Source organism: Leptonychotes weddellii, unplaced genomic scaffold (genome assembly GCF_054177405.1).
Source record: "Leptonychotes weddellii isolate Sample4059 unplaced genomic scaffold, ASM5417740v2 HiC_scaffold_7154, whole genome shotgun sequence".
NCBI lineage: Eukaryota > Metazoa > Chordata > Mammalia > Carnivora > Phocidae > Leptonychotes > Leptonychotes weddellii.
The window spans coordinates 1-9,646 of NW_028041191.1; the positions used below are offsets into that span (position 1 = coordinate 1).

The following is a 9,646-nucleotide window of genomic DNA, read 5'->3' on the forward strand; positions in this document are numbered from 1 at the left end:
CTGATATGTCATTTGCAAATATCTTCTCCCATTCGGTCGGTTGTCTTTTGGTTTTGTTGACTGTTTCTTTTCCTGTGCAAAAGCTTTTTATCTTGATGAAGTCCCAATAATTCATTTTTGCCCTTGCTTCCCTTGCCTTTGTATAGCCATAATTATTATAGCCACCATAGTCACCAAAACCTCCATAACTGCCATCATACCCATCCCCTCCTGGTGGCATTCTGTCATACAGAGCCCAACTCTATAATACCCCCCTTTTCCTCCTATTGGTCTATCTTATGGTCCTGATGGCTAGCCCAGCAATCTTCTTGGTGGATCATAAAATCCTTGATTTCATTCCTGCCATTTCTGAAGATCTTAATATACCTGTGCCCTATTCTTTCCTTGTGTTTCCCTAGAGCATTTTCTGCTGTCTCCTTTGAAGCAAATTGCAGGAAGGCCTCCTTGTGCTTCTCTCCTGATAGTCCATCCTCAGTGTTACTCCATTTGGCATGATTTTCAACCATTGAAAGAACTGAACTTTTTCTTCTTTGCTGCAACCAAATGGCAGTCCAAGTTGTACCGTCCCATCACTAGCATGATTTGGACTATTATGTATCATGACCCAATCCATCTCAGTCATGTTTGATTTAAATGTCTGTCAGGCAACAGTAGCACTGACTCCAGTGCTTGCAGGGTCCAGTCGTGAAGAGGAATAAGTGGCTCTTCTCATGGAGCACTGGCACAACATTTATCCCAACCATTTCCATTGGTGGCCCACATGCATCCTTTATGTGACTTCTTAAAATTATAAAAATAAGTATGTTCATTAATATGATCCAAAGTTATAACCTTAAGCAAAAGTAGCTTAGGGGCACCTGAGTGGCTCAGTCGTTAAAGAGTCTGCCTTCGGCTCAGGTCATGATCCCAAGGTCCTGGGATCAAGCGCCTCATTGGGCTCCCTGCTCGGCGGGAAGCCTGCTTCTCCCTCTCTCACTCCCCCTGCTTGTGTTTCTGCTCTCGCTGTGTCTCTCTGTCAAATAAATAAATAAAATCTTAAAAAAAACAAAAACAAAAAAGTAGCTTAAAGATTAAGGGCTTAATGGATATTATTTAATTCAATTTAATATCAGTCTAAGGCTTTAAGAAACCTTGGATATGGGCGCCTGGGTGGCTCAGTCATTAAGCATCTGCCTTCAGCTCAGGTCATGATCCCAGGGTCCTGGGATCGAGTCCCACATCGGGCTCTCTGCTCGGCAGGAGGCCTGCTTCTCCCTCTCCCACTCCCCCTGCTTGTGTTCCTGCTCTCGCTCTTTCTCTGTCAAATAAATAAATAAAATCTTTAAAAAAAAAAAAAAAAAAAGAAACCTTCGATATGATCTACTATAAAATGTAAATACTATAAAACAATTATGATTGAAATAAGATATTTGTCAGATCAGTTATTCAACTCAGTTGAACACAGTTTTATGTTTTTCCTAGGTTTTAATAATGTGCAGGAGTACTATTATTTAATCAGTAAACCTGTATTAAGTTTAGGGAAGACAAACCCTAGTAGAATAAAATGTATTTAAAATTATATTTAACAGTGATAAAAGACATAGCTGTTTTTATTAAGCCAAAGTCCTAAGTTAGTTTTGTTTACCACAAATTTACTAATATGAACTTGGATTCTTCAAATATTTTTTATTGTCACTGAAAGTAATTTTATATAAGTTTAGCACATTAAAATCATCAGAGGTTCACTTTCCTATTCTGGGAATTTTAGGAATATTGAATTTATATAAGAGCTTATTTATCTCTTTAAGTCAATTTGAACAGAACTTTAAGAGACTCTGGAGACAGGAAGACATTTCATACTCACTGAATGAGAGGTAAAGACCTTTCTATGTGATAGAAATGGAGAGAACTTATATCTTCAGATCTATAACTTTGGCAAAGGTCAAGAGTAAACAGAAACATAAAATTTTACTCATAAATAACAAAGAGATATTCTCCTTCCCAGGGCATATGCAATTTTTAATTGATTTGAACTTAAAAATAAAATTTTAATAAAAGTCCAACAAACCAGATGCCCTGTCATCTTTCACCTGATAGAGAATAGATCCCTGTCATCCATTTACAGAGATCATCAGATTATGAAACTCTAAAACCAAATTACTCATCAGTGTTCTTACTAATGGAAAATAACAGTAGTAAGTGAATCACCACCACCCCAACAAAACCATAAAATTAGTAAATAAAGGAAAAAGCTAGAGAAACAGGGAGCCCGTATATTTTAAGTTCTATTCTTGCTTGGAATTCACCTCTGGGAGCCAGGAAAAGACATGCCTGGGCTTTAGCTGTGTAGGAGGTGCACTTCTCTGGCAACTTTATTTATCTAGCTCTGTTAGATGACTCCATGTCAGTGGAGGACCTTCAAAACTGGTAAAAAAATAAATATTTATAGAAGGAAATATGATTTCCTTACAAATATAAAATTAATACATATCAAAGATATACTTAATTAATGAGGGAACAGTAAGATGTTACAACTGACTCAGAGAATTCAAACAACACACACATACAGGTGATCAGACATGTTGAAATGAATTTGCAAATAGATATAGGTTAATATGCACAGGGCAATGTGCTGTAATATTTGGATAAATTTAATTTGCATTAGAGTAAGTTCTAAACAATATACAAAGTTGTAAAATAACTCAAATACAGTGAAAAGCATAGGCCCCTATCGAATCAGGTAACCCAAGAAGGTACATTAGACTGGGCACCTACTAGTCTTTTTTCTTGTCTATTTCAGTCTTTCCCTAGAGAACAATCCAGGCAGCAGCCTTTTCTAGCTTTTGTCCTCTTGGCCAGTTTAGACAAATGTTACCAGCCCCTAATCTTTCAACCACCCATCTAGAACATTCTAGATTCTTGGAGCAAGGTTAGGGGAATAGGGTTTGTTTGCACCTATCTTTGCTTCACTAGCTGGATGAGGCCTTTACTTGCTGCTTCACTTTCCTCCATCCATCTTGTAATCACCTTGGAGCCCAAATGCATAGTGTGGAGGTGGAGCTTTGTGATAGAAGGTTTAACTTGGCAAAGGGATGTTTGTTGGAATAGTTACCCAGAGTGACTTAGTAAGCTCTGATTCCCTGAGCCTGAGCACCAGGATTTTCCCAGAGGGGCATTCCAAGAAGTATTTGCCTACACAGCCACAAGCTCAGACCAGGGAAGGTCTCCGCTGCCTTGACTGAGGCCAAGTTCCATCCCCTATCCACAGAGTAGCATTCCCACTGTTGGATAGGTGGAGTCATCATTTGTCAGGTGATAAAAGACTGAATGCTATTTGAGAGGCTGTTTAAGGAGTACAAACGTGGGTAATGTGCAAAAGGATAATTATTCAAAAGTAAAATGATTGAAGTTTGACGATTACTTACAATTGGAAAATGCAAGAAAACCAACATTTATGGTGCTTCTTCATTTGGCATGTTGCCTCATTTAATTATATATTTTATTTGTGTCTGTCAGCAGTTTATCTGGGCCTCACTATATGTTTTATAAAACTCAGTTACCGAAAGGAATTGTCTGATTTTATGAGTCATTTTATTTTATTTATTTTTTAAATTTTATTTATTTATTTGCAAGAGAGAATGAGATAGAGAGAACATGAGGGGGGGGGAGGGTCAGAGGGAGAAGCAGACTCCCTGCTGAGTAGGGAGCCCGATGTGGGACTCGATCCCAGGACTCCAGGATCATGACCTGAGCCGAAGGCAGTTGCTTAACCAACTGAGCCACCCAGGCGCCCCTTTGAGTCATTTTATTAACCACAGAAAATTTTAAAGTTTTTTTAAGGTCATTTGGTTATAAGATAGGGTGAGTCTTGGCACTCTTTATAGATAAGACTTCTGTCTTTTCATCTCTAAATTTACTGGAGGGTTGTGGTTCAAAGAAAAAGAGTTCAAATGCTACTGTGATATTAATCACAACAAAGCCCTCTTTAACATTTGGCCATATACTTTGTTATACATCAGAATTTAGACTAATCTTTAGAACACTGTTTCAAAGAGGAAATAACATCTTTGAAGCTTATAATAGAAGAACATTTGCAAATGCATAAAACAACTGCTCTATTTAGCTATGCATTTTGTTAGCACTTTTCATAGTAATAACCTTACTTCTGATAAAGATTGTTCATTAGTATTCTCCACAGAAACAATTGATACATCTTTCTTGACTTTACCATGCTTAGAAGAAAACTTGTAAGAGGATAAATCCTGAAACTTCACATTTTTTCAGAGCAGACTCTATGCTTATCAAACATGGTGGGATATGGTTACGAAACAGTGGAAACATTCCTTCTCTCTTAGGTCTGCTTGTCGTCTGAGTTTGTCTTACTGATTTGTGTCATTTGTCCAAGAGTAGAAAAGACTCTTCAGAGTTAACTTGGGTTAGCTTATTGCTGTTCTAGGAAGCAGAGTGCCAATGAAAGACAATATATATCCTTCTTTAAAGCTCCTTCATTTTCTTATTTGTTGCATAATGAAGTTATATCAGATTATGCATTTGCTTCTGAATTTTCATTACCCTTTTAGTGTCTTTATCATCCACCATTTCCATTGGAAGGCAGCTGAAAAATATCCCAGTTTCTCGTCAGTAAGATTTTATTTTTAACATAGGAAGACCATGCAAAGTGACAACTGTGACTTTTGCCCAGCTCTAATACTTAACTTTTTTTGTCAGGAAGTGAACTGATGCTGGCTTCTCTTTGTCTTATTCCAAGTTGGGGCATGAGATTTTTCCCTGCATTAGAAGGTTGTTGAGACCTGAAGCCTGGGAAGGTAAGATCCCAGCATGAATACTATTCATTTAGAACTGTGGTTTAGTTGAGTGTCCGGTGATTTAAGAGCATAAGTCTTTCCAGCTGTTCCCAGTTTATAATCTCACTATTTGTTAACACGCTTCCTTTATTCATTGTGCTTTAGCTTGTTTCAGTAAATACAATGTTTCAAAATTTCAATGGTTTACTTAAGCTAAAAAAATTATAGCTTTTCACAATAAAACTATAATAATACTCTACAAAAGAAAAAAATGTGAATTATTCTTTGTGCAATGTTTTAGCCATTTATATTCAGATATAATCTGTAGTCCATTTCAGCATATGAATTATCTGGTTATAGTCAATCTTGAAAGAATCTAATAGATTTTGCTTTTAACTTAGATTATACTTACACATTTGAAATATAGTAATTATTGGTATTTTATGGTGCTAATAATCATATAAATATGACAATAAAACACAATTTTTGCAGGATTGAATATTAGTGTTAAGAATCTAGTAAATGCTTAGTGAAGTTACATTTATGGGACTAGCTAATAAAAGAGGGAAGGGTCATGAATCAGTCTTCCTTAACAGTTCTTTCTTCTAAAAATCTTGTAGGAGCTTTGTAGGATGTTGGCATGTTTGTGTACTGTTACATGTCCTAGACTACTAACGAGATCCAAGCTCATGTTATCAGTTCATGTTTCTTGAACATTCTGTTTTATTTTATTTTTGTTTTGTTTTTTACCATTTTCATGGGTTTCAGATTGAACTTTGATTACTACAGAGTATTGGTTACGTGTAAGTCAATTTTGGCATGTGCCAATATTGTACTTCTGCTTTCCAGAATAGATTATTCCAAGTAAACTGATGTTGACATTGAGCCTCCATTTGGTTAGTGAACTCTTCTATAACATAAACTTGTTTCTGAGAAATATAATAATAATAATAATAATAAACATAAACATTTATTGGTCGCCATGCTCTTAGCCTTTTCTGGTTATAATTTTTCTTAGGCATCATATTCTCTATAGTCCGATATGGGATGTAAACATGGCCTTTATAAAGTCACTAATTTCAGTTTCACTTGTATAGTGTGTTTCACCATTCAGAGCACTTTTAGACATTGTTTGATTCTGATAATAACCCTAGGAAATAGCTAAAGCAGGTGTTGTTATTTTTATTTTACAGAGTCTTAGAGAGTTTAAGTGACTTGCCCAAGGTCACACAGCCAACAAGCACAAGTGTGGGGTCAAGAAATCCGTTTTTTCTACTTCACAGTTGAATACCCTTCCTTCCTTCCTTCCTTCCTTCCTTCCGATTTTATTTATTTGTTTGACAGAGAGAGAGAGAGCACAAGCAGGGGGAGCTGCAGGCAGAGGGAGAGGGAGAAGCAGACTCCCCGCAGAGCAGGGAGCCTGATGTGGGGCTGGATCCCAGGACCCTGGGATCATGACCTGAGCCAAAGGCAGTCACTTAACTGACTGAGCCACCAGGTGCCCCTACTCTTTCTTGAAGCTAAATGCACTGTATTTGTTTACATGATTAGAAACTTGGTTCTTTTATCATGGTAAAGGTCTCAAATGTGTAAAAACTTACCTTAAATGCTGTAGAATCTAATGAATTTATTTCATGTCCAGTGTACTAAACATAGCCTTTGTGGTTAGGGACAGATTATTGGTGGTATTCAGCCAGAAAACCAATACATATGGCATGGATTCCGAGTTTGGGAATTTCTCACCTAGGTGAGCATTTATGTCTATTCCAGCATTCATCTTTCGATTCCAGGAGAATGTACATGATCCTTAGGGCTTGGTGTTCACCTCATCAGGTGTCACAACTCTTTGCTACTTGGTGGTCTGTGTAGAAGTGAGGTCTAGAAATAATTTAGCAAGACAGTTGCATAAAGATTGAGGGCTACTTAGTTACATGTAAAATGCTGGTGCAACACCTTACCTTTCAATTTATTTCAACTAGTAATACCAGTTGCCTGTCTGATCTTAATTCTCCCTATTTATCCATAAAGTCATTGATTAACTGTGTTGGCCTGAAATTTGATATTTATGTTGTAACTGAGGTTGTAACATTTTCATAAATGAGCTCAAGCTTTAAAAGTGGAATCCAGAGGTGCCTGGCTGGCTCAGTTGGAAGAGCAACTCAGGGTTGTGAGTTTGAGCCTCACATTGGGTGTAGTGATTACTTAAAAAAAAATTTAAAAATCTTAAAAAAGAAAGTTGGATCATTGGTGGGCTGTTTACTTTTTTGCATGATAAATATCTAAATATTTTAAATTAATTTTTAAGTCAACCATTCCTACTTCTTTAATATAATATTTAAATTTCTCTTTGCCTTTCTCTAAATTCTAATTTAACTAGTTAAAAAATAACAAGGGTTGTTTTTCCTTGACATTACTTTATTTAAAGATAGCATCATGTTTTTACTTTCCCACAAGAGTATGTATTTCCTTTGTCCTGCTGTAAGATAACAAAATGACATTCTAGTGTTGGTTTGGACTACTAGCTTGTTTGCTAACAAGCTGATCTGACTACTAAGTTTATATTTATACAATTCCCTTGACTCCTTCCAACTCAAAGTATTTACTGCCCAGGTAAACATTTATAGTTAGTTCTATCAGCTAGTTTGCATCTTCTCCTTGAAGTTCAGTCGTACCTAAAGTTGAACAGCTTTAAGAAATTTAAGTAAGGGGGGGAGCAAGATGGCGGAGGAGTAGGAGACCTGGATTTCATCTGGTCTCAGGAATTCAGCTGGATAGGGATCAAACCATTCTGAACAACTACAAACTCAACAGGGGATTGAAGAAAAGAATAGCAACAACTCTCTGAACAGAAAAGCGACCACTTTCTGGAAGGTAGGACGTGTGGAGAAGTGAATCTGAGGCGATATTTGGGAGGATAGACGGCAGGGGAGGGGCCTCCGTCCACCGCTTCTGGCAAGTGATAGAGCCACGGAGCACAAAATCGGAACTTTTAGAAGTTGGCTCCACTGAGGGACGTCACTCCGGTGGCTAAGCAGGGGGTGGTACCCTCGTGAGACAGTGTGGTCTCAGGACCCTCGGGTTCACAGAAAGACTGGGGGTGCCTGAGTGCGGCAGAGCTCCCAGGTATCAGAGCGGGGAGGCCGGCTGCAGAGACAGAGCCCAGGTGTGGACTCTCAGATCGGGGTTGCCATAGACTGTGATCCACGGCACAGTCGGCCCCTGCTCTTCCAGCAGGGACCCAACAAGCAGCAGATCCGGGGAGACTCCCCTTCTTCCCCCGGAACGAGAGGCACCGGAGCGCACCGCAGGGATCTGCGGGGTTTGGAGACTCCACACGGGGTTGGGTGCCAGAGATAGAAATGCACGGTCACAGGCTGGGTGAGCACGAGTGAGGCCGGAGACCAGAGAGATGGGAGTGACTGACGGCTTTTCTCTTGGGGCTCACTGAGGAGCGGAGCCCCAAGTTCTCGGCTCCTCCAGGGCGGAGACTGGGAGGCTGCCATTTTCACTCTCGGGCTCCAAAGCTGTATGGAAAGCTTGCAGGGAACAAAAGCTCCAGAGAGCAAACCCGAGCAGATTACCTAGCCCAGACCGGGCAAGGGCGGGGCAATTCCGCCTCTGGCAAAGACCTTTGGGAACCACGGCAACAGGCACCTCCCCCAAAAGATCAGCGAGAACAGCCAGCCAAGACCAAGTTTACCGATCAAGGAGAACGGCAGATCTCCAGCGCTAGGGGAATAATACACATAGAATCCATGGCTTTTTGACCAGGATTCTGTAGTCTTTCAAAGTTATTTTTTTTTAACTGTCTTTTTTTTTTTTGAATTTTTCTTTTTCCCTTTTTCAACCAACATCTTATCAATCCCTCTTTTAAAAAAAACATTTTTATTTTTCATTTTTAGAGTCATATTCTATCCCTTCATAGTAGTTACCTGTATTTTTGGCATATATATATAAGTTGTTCTCTCTTTAAAATTTTGAGATAGTTTCTTCTAACAGATCAAAATATACCCTAAATCTCTAGTGTGTGGTTTTTTTCTACTCCCCTGCCTGATCACATTCTCTCCTTTTTCTTTTCTCTTTTTTTTAAATCTTCTTCTTTTTTCAAACAACTTCTTATCAATTCCTTTTATAAAATTTTTTATACTTTCCATCTTTACAATTTACATATCCCATCCCTTCATCATATCAACCCTTATTTTTGTACATATATAAGTTTTTCTTTCTTTAAATTTTGGGAGGCACTTTCTTCTAACAGACCAAAATACAACCAAAATCTAGTGTGCGGCACTGATGTATATACCAGCCTGATCATATTTGATCATATTCTGGTTTTTTTTTTGTTTCGTTATGTTCTGTTTTTGTGTGCTTTTATCTTTATCTTTTTCTTTCTTTCTTTTTTTTCCTTTTTTCTCTCTTTCCCTTTCTTTTACCCCTGCTTCAGGTCTTTTCTGATTTGTTTAGAGTATATTTTCTGGGGATGTTGTTACCCTAGGCATTTTGTTCTCTCATTAATCTATTCTCCTCTGCACAAAATGACAAGATGGAAAAAATCACCACAACAAAAAGAACAAGAGGTAGTACCGACTGCCAGGGACCTACTCATACGGACATTAGTACGATGTCAGATCTAGAGTTCAGAATCATCACTTTAAAGATACTAGCTGGGCTTGAAAAAAACATGGAAGTTATTAGAGAAAACCTTTCTGGAGAAGTAAAAGAACTAAAATCTAACCAAGTTGAAATCAAAAAGGCTATTAATGAGGTGCAATCAAATATGGGGGCGCTAACTGCTAGGATAAATGAGGCAGAAGAGAGAATCAGTGAGATAGAAGACCAAATGATGGAAAATAAAGAAGCTG

The 9,646-nt window shown here is 38.2% G+C and overlaps 1 long non-coding RNA gene across 1 annotated transcript; it reads left to right on the forward strand.

Moving 5' to 3' along the window:
- Positions 1-3,689: 3,689 nt before the first annotated feature.
- Positions 3,690-6,364, forward strand: LOC145719790 (uncharacterized). The gene is made up of 2 exons (XR_014142609.1): positions 3,690-4,805; positions 5,553-6,364. It is a non-coding gene; the product is annotated as an uncharacterized LOC145719790 (long non-coding RNA).
- The last annotated feature ends 3,282 nt before the right edge of the window (positions 6,365-9,646 follow it).